The sequence below is a fragment of the Cajanus cajan genome, chromosome 5 (genome assembly GCF_000230855.2).
Source record: "Cajanus cajan strain Asha chromosome 5, NIPB_CcT2T_4, whole genome shotgun sequence".
Lineage (NCBI taxonomy): Eukaryota > Viridiplantae > Streptophyta > Magnoliopsida > Fabales > Fabaceae > Cajanus > Cajanus cajan.
Window position 1 is genome coordinate 16653734 of NC_138521.1, and position 9639 is coordinate 16663372.

A 9639-nucleotide genomic window follows, 5' to 3' on the forward strand; every position below is an offset into this window, starting at 1 on the left:
CACTCCCACTTGTGAACTTGAGGGTGCCCGTTTAACCACTTTGACTCCTCGAAAACGTTTAGTTGATAACTTCGCCACATATATTGATGCCATTCTCAGCTTCACCGAATTTAGTGAGGATTTAGCTCCTTTTATTCGACCCACCTTGACAGGTCCCTCTTGGCTTCGACAGAATAACCAGGTTGGAAATATTACTTCTGATGCGATTAAGATCTGGTTTGGGTTCCTTTCCTGGGATATAATCATTTCTGGTATGAGACAAAAAGATGTTAGGATCTATCCTTACCAGCCTCAAATGTTTGCTCGCCAATTTGGTCTCTGTCAGATGAAGCCTCTTCCCCTTCAGAGAAAAGAAAGTATTGACTCTAACATTTGTGTCGACACTGGAAACTATGAGGAAGTTTTGGAGTTTATTCTGCGACCTGACAAAGAACTTAGACTCACCCCATGCCATTTCTCTCCCTCTTTCTTAGTGTCAAAGTGTTATCTTCGATGGTGGTGTCATTATATTGTAGATAAACTCCTCGATTTTGATAGTTTTTTGAAGAAGTTGATTAATTCTCCTCTCTCTTGTTCACAGGGACCCAAACAATCAGGTACTTTCAGGAACTGAACTATTATTTATCAATTCGAGCAATTTTTTAAGTTTGTTATCGACCTGACAACATTGGTCGAACCATCTTCGATGCATCTGTCTCTATGTCGAAAATGGTATAGAGGAACATCCGTTCGAAAAAGGTAATTAATCCTCGAGGGAAAACTGACTTCGAAAAATTTTGTCCAAAAAGTATACCTCCTCTTCCAAATTCTCTTTTTGGTTTCGCTAAATATTTATCTTACCCTCCTTGGGTAAAAACACTTGATCCCTTATATCTCGAAAATAAAGCGATTCTTGTAAAGAATCGAGTCACTTATGCAAAATGTTCCCTGTACGATTTTCCTCGGATAAGATGGTGGCCATTGTGTTGGGTCGATAACACTAATCCTCCCCCTGGTAAATGACTATAACTAAGAAATTTCTCGAATTCTTGATTGTACTTTTCTCACTTTCTTTTTCTTTTTCTATGTTGTTTTACAGCTGCTATTTCTCAACGTGTTCCACAACACGTTGATCAAACTCTCGACTGGGAGAGTGATGATGATGATGTCCAAGGGACATCATTGAAAGGTCAAAAAAGAAAGACCGCTTTCGACAAGGTTTCTTTACGGACCAAGGTAGACTTCTTTTCGAGCTAGCCCTTTAAACATATTTCTAGATTTATTTGTTTTACTTTACTCCTTCTGGTCCTTATGTTTCAGAGTATTGAAACCTCCAAAAAACAAAAGGTGGACTCGAGCAGCACCAAAACTGTAAGTATCCTGTTGTATCTTAATCTACCCTGGTACTCTCCATTTTGAGTCTTGACTAAAGCTGTCCTTCCAATTTCAGGTTTCGACCACGAAAAAACCTGATAAGGGGAAGGGAAAGTTGGTGGTTTCTCTTTCCAAGAAAACTCAGAAGCCTCCCACTCAAAAGCTTCTTAAAGATGCCATGAAATCGGTGCCTAAGGTATTTTCATTTTTTATTTCGACTGAATTCCCTTATTACTTGGGCATTTCTAAAATGCTTGTTCATCATAGGGTGCCGAAGTCATCCACATTTATTCTTCTCGAGAAATGTCGAGAGATCTTCCTCCCATCACTAGGGCATCTCATCAAGTTTGTCTCCTCAGTTTCATTTTTTGTGAATTTTAATCTCTTTTCTCTGATCACATCACTTGTTTGTAGTTGGTCACACCCCATTTGAACGTTGCTGAGATCGCTTCAGTTGTGGCTTCGATTGAAATTCCTCCTAAGGTCGAGGAGGATAAGATTCTCCAGTCAGAACCTTTGGCAAACGTTGAGGCTTTGCAAGACTCTGCCCAAGGTGAACCTTCTTTTGAGCTACAACCTCCCTTGAGTCCGAACAAGGGTATATTTCTTTCAACTTTACAATCTTATCATGACTCTTAATGAAACCATCTTATATATTTTCCTTTTGTACAGGTTCGACTGAATCACCTCGACCTTTCACTACTTCCCCCTCGACTCAAGGAGGTGCCACCTCTTCTGTCCAAGCCCTTTCCTCAATCCCTTCCACAGACTTGGATCTGATGAGTTTCTTCAATGAAGAAGATGAGGATATCGAAAGTATCTTCCAAGTCTTGGGCAACTGGACGAGTGGTCCCTCTGGGTCGGAGAAGGAAAAAGAAAAAGTCATCGAGCAAGTTTCTGAGACACCATCTTATCAACCTTTGCTCGACTCTTTCCGATCGTAGGCATATGTCGAAGACCTTGATCAAGCCTTCCTCATTCCCGAGTTTAAGACAAAAGTGGAGCAAATGGTGGATGACTTGCTCACTTATTCAGACCTTCCTTCTGAGATCAACCTGGAACTTCAAGAGTTTATTAAGCCTTTTAGCCTCGCATGGGACTGTAGACCCCTAAAATTGTCCGGGTCGGAAATAAAACTCGAAGACTCTCGAAGATCAAAGGAAAGTCAGCCGGAAGGACTCCTGGAAGACCCTGGAAGACCCTAGGATGACAATCTGTAGGTTTAGAGGTCTTAGAGTAGCAAAAAATAAGAAAGTGGAGGGAATGAAGCCCAATACGGCCTCCCAAAAGTTCAGTACGGCCGTATTGAACATTTTGAACTACAATACGGCCGCACTGAACTTCAATACGGCCGTATTGAAGTTTCTGAACTTCAATACGGCCGCACTGAACTCAATACGGCCGTATTGAAGTTTCTGAACTTCAATACGGCCGCACTGAACTCAATACGGCCGTATTGAAGTTCAAAACTTCAATACGGGCCGTATTGATTCCAGGGACCGTATTGCGCCTGTTCCCTATAAATAAGACGTCATTTGGACGTCATTGGACACTTTTCCACAGAGTTTTGACTCCCTCCTTGAGTTTTCTGGGGTTTTTGAGCAGTGTTCTGCCCTAGAAATCTCTCTGGGAGTCGATCCGACGAAGTTCTGGAATTCCGAGCATTTAGTTTGGAGATTCGAACTTAGTCGAAAGGAAATCCTCCGGATTTCCATAGTCAAAATTTTATAGGAGGAAGCGAGCGGGCTTGTAAGAGCGAGGGAACGCCAAAAAGCTTCCCAGTTTTATTTGAATATAAAAGCACGCTTCAAAGGTTTCTTCTTAAGACCTTCCTTTTACTGCTTTCTGTGTACATATTTAAACTGTCATCATGTAGATAGTTAATTCATAATTGCTTATAATAAATAGGGGTAATTTAGTAATTTTGCATTATTATTCAATAAATAATCTGTCATAGGGAACCCGAAAGGGGCGCTGTGGGGTGCTAACACCTTCCCCACGCGTAACCGACTCCCTTACCCAACTCTGGTTGTAATGGCCGAAGTTGATTTATAAAATCAATTGCCTTATCCCTTTTTCCAATGTTTTGAGTAAAACATTGGTGGCGACTCCATGAACCCTTCCTTTTTATGAAAACCGCTAATCTATGGAGGGTCCCGCTTGGGATTAACATGGATTGGTGAGCCTTTTAATAAAATTGCTCGTTTGACGAGGTCTCAGTTTGAGAATAAGTCATTCTAGCAATCCATATTTTTAAACAAATAAAAGAGTCCAACCATCCTTCGCGAATGCCGAAAGCCCGTTTCGGGCAGGTGGCGACAGATGGCGACTCTGCTGGGGAAGCCTCGAGAGTCAGTCCCATTTAGTGACAGATTATTTTTAACAAATAATAGTTAAAATTACTTCATTACCCCTTGCTTGTATGATAACATGTTTATCTATTTGGCTTTAATAACTGTTGTTTGTTTAATTTTCCGCAATTGTTTGAAATAAAAACTGCACACAAACCTTTGCACACAACAGTTCCCTCTATACCCAGGGGCATGAGTGGAAAGCCATAGGGAGTGGATGTTAGTACGGCCGGTTGTCGAATGGGTCTATAGGTGCCCGTAGATCGTTGTCGGAAAGCATCACTCAAGGTGATAACCATGAACTCAAGTCCGACAGTGCGTTGGAACTTTCCATCGACTTACGACGAGAGGAATTGGGTCCCTATAATGGGGGCACCTTGGGGGCCTCAGACCGGTGAGAACAGTTAGAACCACCTTGAATATGCACTTTTCTGCAGGATACCCCTACCTCGTGATTCGCTCGTGACTGTTCGTGGATGAGTGAATTGTTTGTGTAAATGCTTATGTGCAATTGTTTGTGCATTAATAAATAACCTCGTGATAAGGTCTAAAGAATAATCCCCATGCATGAAAATGTCATGACATGAGAGGAAAAACCAATGTGTGAAAATATAATAAAAGTAAGGAGCATGTACATCATTACCAATAAGATATCATGCATCCTCATAAACCATGCATTCTAGGTTCACCAATACCTCTTGACATGAGTAAAAGAGACCCATAATTATCGAGATTCTCCGTTAAGGAGAGATCATAAGTCAAGGAGGGTGGTAACATTCCATTTTAAAAAGGCAGCACCTTAAAAATGGAGGGTTATCAAGCTCATGTCAAGAGCGTATTCATCCCATAAATTAATTAGATTAAATATTCATTTTTAGAAAGTGGCTGGTCATCTCTCTGTCCTCACGCGCGCAGAAAATCAAGAAGATGGACGCGTTGGAGGAACAAATTAAGAAGCTTACAGACGAGCTCTCACAGCTCAAGGAGCAAATGGCGCAAATGATGGAACTCATGCGTCACCACAACATACACGGGGCTGAGCACAGTGACCATGAGTCCCATCATGTTGGAGGAAGAGTGGAACAAGAGCTGAAAAGTGGGAAGCTAGCTGAACATTCCCAATCATTTAAAGCTAAGAAGACCTTTGGGAAGAAGAAGGAGAGAAGAGTCAGCGCCATAACCATTTCCTCATCTTCTTCCACTTCGAAGTCAGGAAAGTCGCAATTCAACCCTGTGAAGAAGTTTGATAAACTTCCGACCACATATAGCGACCTCCTGCCGAAGCTAGTGGAAGCACGTCTTCTAGCTTACGTTCCACTAAAGAAGGTTGATCCACCTCATCCCTATTGGTACAAACCGCAAGACAAATGTTTATACCATTCGGGGGCACCAGGGCATTCAACAGAGAAATGCCTAGCTCTTAAATACAAGGTCCAAGACCTTATTGATGCCGGATGGGTCACCTTCGATTCGATAGCGCCCGACGTGAGCAAGAATCCTCGGCCAAAGCAGGATTAGAGAGAAGAACAAGCCACGATAGGGCCCCTTCATATTTTTCTTTTCTTTTAGGTACTCATGATCAGTACCCGAGATCATGAGAACCTTTTCATGTAAATAAGGGTTTTTGTACAGTTTTAATACATATCAATAAAGAGGCATTTTTCACATTACTCTCTTTTTTGTTCTTTTCTCTCTTTCCTCATTAACATTAATAATTCTAAACCTAAACAGAACCAATAAAATAATTATGTCTGTAATTGTTCGCTCTGACCGGGATCCGAAGGTGAAAGGGTTGAGTTGGACAGTGATGAGGAGACCATTTCTCCGGATCTGCAAAGATTGCTAGATTAAGAAGCTCGTCAAGAGAAATTGGAGACTGTGAATTTGGGGCATGGCCGAGAGATAAAAGAGGTCAATATTGGGACCCATATCAGTGATGAAATAAGGACACATGTTTCCACTATGATTATAATAAAATCATTCTTCATTGCTTCTTTTCTTGCTTATAATAAAATTCTAAACCACATCATTTTTAACCCTGTTTGAATAAACATGAATGAGGTTAAAATTGTCTTAATAACAATTAACCCGCATCATTTTTATGTGGAAGAGTGCATGACAGCTTGGAGCACCTTTCCTTGGCTTTGAAAAGCGCCATCATGGATAAAAAATAAAATCCTAAAAAACAAAAGCTCGGCAGGAAACCCAAAATGGGGGCTGCGCAAAAATAAGAGCAAAGAACCCGCTAGGAATCCCACGAAAAGGTGACCTAGGCAAAAGTTAGGGTTATGAAAATAAACAATGAATAAAAAATAAAAGTCCGCTAAAATACCACGAAAGGGTGTTTTAGGCAAAAATAAGGACAATCAAAAAACAAAAGAAATCCATGATGGTACCATGAACCGAATTCAAAAAGAAAGGCTCAAGGGAAGCTATCCAAGTTGTCAAATCACAACACGACTTTTTAACTTCATAAGTGTTTAATCAAACAAGCCTAAACACATAAGCCTACCTTGGCCATCCATTCTTACAAAAACCATTTTTGAAAAATAAATCCCCTCTAAAACACAAACTTCAGAACAAAAAATATCTTTCCTTTCTTTTCTCTCTTGTCCCAAATAATTTTAGAATAATCTAGTGGAAGCATGGAGAAATAAATCATCACTGATAATGGATCTAATCTGAACAACAAAATGGTGGAAGAACTGTGCCAAGAATTCGAGATCCAACACCATAATTCTTCCCCATATCGGCCAAAGATGAATGGGGCAGTCGAGACAACCAATAAGAACATCAAGAAAATAGTGCAAAAGATGGTTGTCTCATTTAAAGACTGGCACGAGATGTTACCCTTCGCTCTCCGTGGTTATAGGACTTCTGTACGCACATCTACAGGAGCTACTCCATTCTCCCTCGTCTATGGGATGGAGGCAGTTCTACCCGTCGAAGTCAAGATACCTTCTCTAAGGGTAACTATGGAAGCAAAACTTTCCGAGGTAGAATGGGTTCAAAGCCGGTATTGACCAGTTGAACCTCATTGAAGAAAAATGGCTGAATGCCATATGCCATGGTCAAGCCTATCAGAAGAAGATCAAAAAAGGCTTTTGACAAGAAAGTCCACCCTCGAGTCTACCATGAGGGAGAGTTGGTAATGAAGAAATTGCTACCAACTCGAAAGGACAAAATCGGAAAGTGGGCCCCAAATCACGGAGAACCATACGTGGTAAAGCGAGCCTTCTCAGGAGGAGCATTAATCCTCACAGACATGGATGGAGAAGAACTTCGATACCCAGTCAACACTGACGTGGTAAAGAAGTACTATGCTTGAAAACGTTGCTTGCATAAGCCCGCTAGGATGAAAACCCTAAAAAGGGCATCCTAGGCAAAAGTTAGGGCAAAACAAAAAGCCCGCCAGTACAAGGATACTAGGCAAAACAAAGGCAAAATCATCCCCGCTAGGATACGTCCTAGGCAAAAGTTAGGGGCAAAAGAATAAGATGAAAGAGCAAAGCACGCAACGATCGCTTGAATCGAAAACCGAAAGGCGGTTCAAGTGATTATCTTCTAGAAGCAAGCGTCTTGCAGCATCTGCACTCCTGGCTCAGGCTGAAGCAATTAGGGGAACGGGAAGAGCGACAATTACAGATATGATTGTTAAGCCCAATGTATATAGCCTACCCTGGCCAGCCATTCTTCAGAAAATCCTTCTATATATCTTTCTGTAAAAACACTTGTGAATATTAATAAAATATCTATTCATTTCTTTTCTCTCTTGACCATGTGATTATGCCTCTAAATTGGTATTTCTAAAAAATTGTATGAAATTCCTTAATAATCGGTCAATAAAGAAAATTGGAGGGGTTCCTATAAAATCCATAATCTCCTGCATAAAAGGCTCACAAAAATATTCCCTCACGTCGATGACAGAAATTCCTCCAAGAAAAGGAGGATAGGGAGAGCCATTCATTTTTCTAAAAAACATTAAATAATAAAACTTGCATTTGTGCATCACACACACATTAATTGCACATTCAAAGACCTTATCATGAGGCAATTGCATAAAATAGAAAAATAGAAAAATTGCTTGTGTATGACAGCAGTCAACAGAAAAGGCCAAAAAAAAAAAAAAGACAAAAAGGCAAAAAATACAGAAAAAGCCAAAAAATGACAAAAAAGGCAAAAAAAATACAGGAAAAGCCAAAAACGACAAAAAAGGAAAAAGATTTAGAAAATCAATCGCCTCGTACAGAATAACTGAGCCTGGAGAGGCTTGCCGAAATAATACTCGTACAAAATAACTGAGCCTGGAGAGGCTTGCCGAAATAATACTCGTACAGAATAACTAAGCCTGGAGAGGCTTGCCGAAATAATACTCTTTCAGAATAACTAAGCCTGGAGAGGCTTGCCGAAATAATACTCTTTCAGAATAACTGAGCCTGGAGAGGCTCGCCGAAATAATACTCCCCAGAGATATCTCAGCTCCCACTCACGGGCCAAATTCCCCAGCGAGAGCTATCAAAGCAAGATCGACAAAATTCCCAATGGAAGCACGATCGCCCAAGCAGTATATCTAGTCAAAGGACTTAAAACTTCTTCAGTGGAAGATAGCTCTCCAACTCAGGCGTTGAGTGAGTCTAAGCCTGAAGAGGCTTTCTAAATAATACTCTGGGATATATAAACTTTAAATCCCCACTCGCCTACTCAGAGGCATTCCTACAAAAAAGCAAAAATCCAAAAGATCAATAACAATTCCCCAAGCGGAATCTGGCTTTTCAGCCAAACATCAAGCGTCAAGATGATCTGCCTAACAGAAGAGGCTAATCAAAATCAATGACAAAATCCCCAGCGGATAATAGCCTACACAGAGGCTACAAAAAATCAAAAATCGAAAAGAGACGCCCGAATAAGGACAACCGGGATACTCCACCTACGTCAAAAGGACGTCAGCCAAACATAAGGCATCGCTCAACTCAGAGAGAGAGCATCTGTGTCTACACCCCAAGGAGTCAGAAATTCCCCATGGGTACCAACAATGCAATGCAAGTTGGGGCACAGGAACCTATGAATGACTGCACATCCCCTAGACGGATCCCTGCGTTATCCAGCCCTCAGCGGCACAAAATCAGAAAAAACCGTCGAAGCAGCATCGTGGACTGTGGAGACAAAAATCATCTCAAAACCCTGGAGAGGGTAAACTCAACTGCCGAATGTTAAGACGCAGACCCTGGAGAGGGTAAACTCAACTGCCGAATGTTAAGACGCAGACCCTGGAGAGGGTAAACTCAACTGCCGAATGTTAAGACGCAGACCCTGGAGAGGTTAAAACTCAACTGCCGAATGTTAAGACGCAGACCCTGGAGAGGGTAAACTCACACTGCCGAATGTTAAGAGGCAGGGCCTGGAGAGGCGATACTCAACTGCCGAATGTTAAGACGCAGACCCTGGAGAGGGTATACTCAACTGCCGAATGTTAAGAGGCAGGGCCTGGAGAGGCGATACTCAACTGCTGAATGTTAAGAGGCAGGGCCTGGAGAGGCGATACTCAACTGCTGAATGTTAAGAGGCAGGGCCTGGAGAGGCGATACTCAACTGCCGAATGTTAAGAGGCAGGGCCTGGAGAAGCGGTACTCAACTGCTGAATGTTAAAAGGCAGGGCCTGGAGAGGCAATACTCAACTGCTGAATGTTAAGAGGCAGGGCCTGGAGAGGCGATACTCAACTGCCGAATGTTAAGAGGCAGGGCCTGGAGAGGCGGTACTCAACTGCTGAATGTTAAGAGGCAGGGCCTGGAGAGGCAATACTCAACTGCTGAATGTTAAGAGGCAGGGCCTGGAGAGGCGATACTCAACTACCTCATGTTGAGAGGCAGGGCCTGGAGAGGCGGTACTCAACCATCAGCGTCGTCGAAGGCACGTTGGTATTCAACTTCCGGCTCG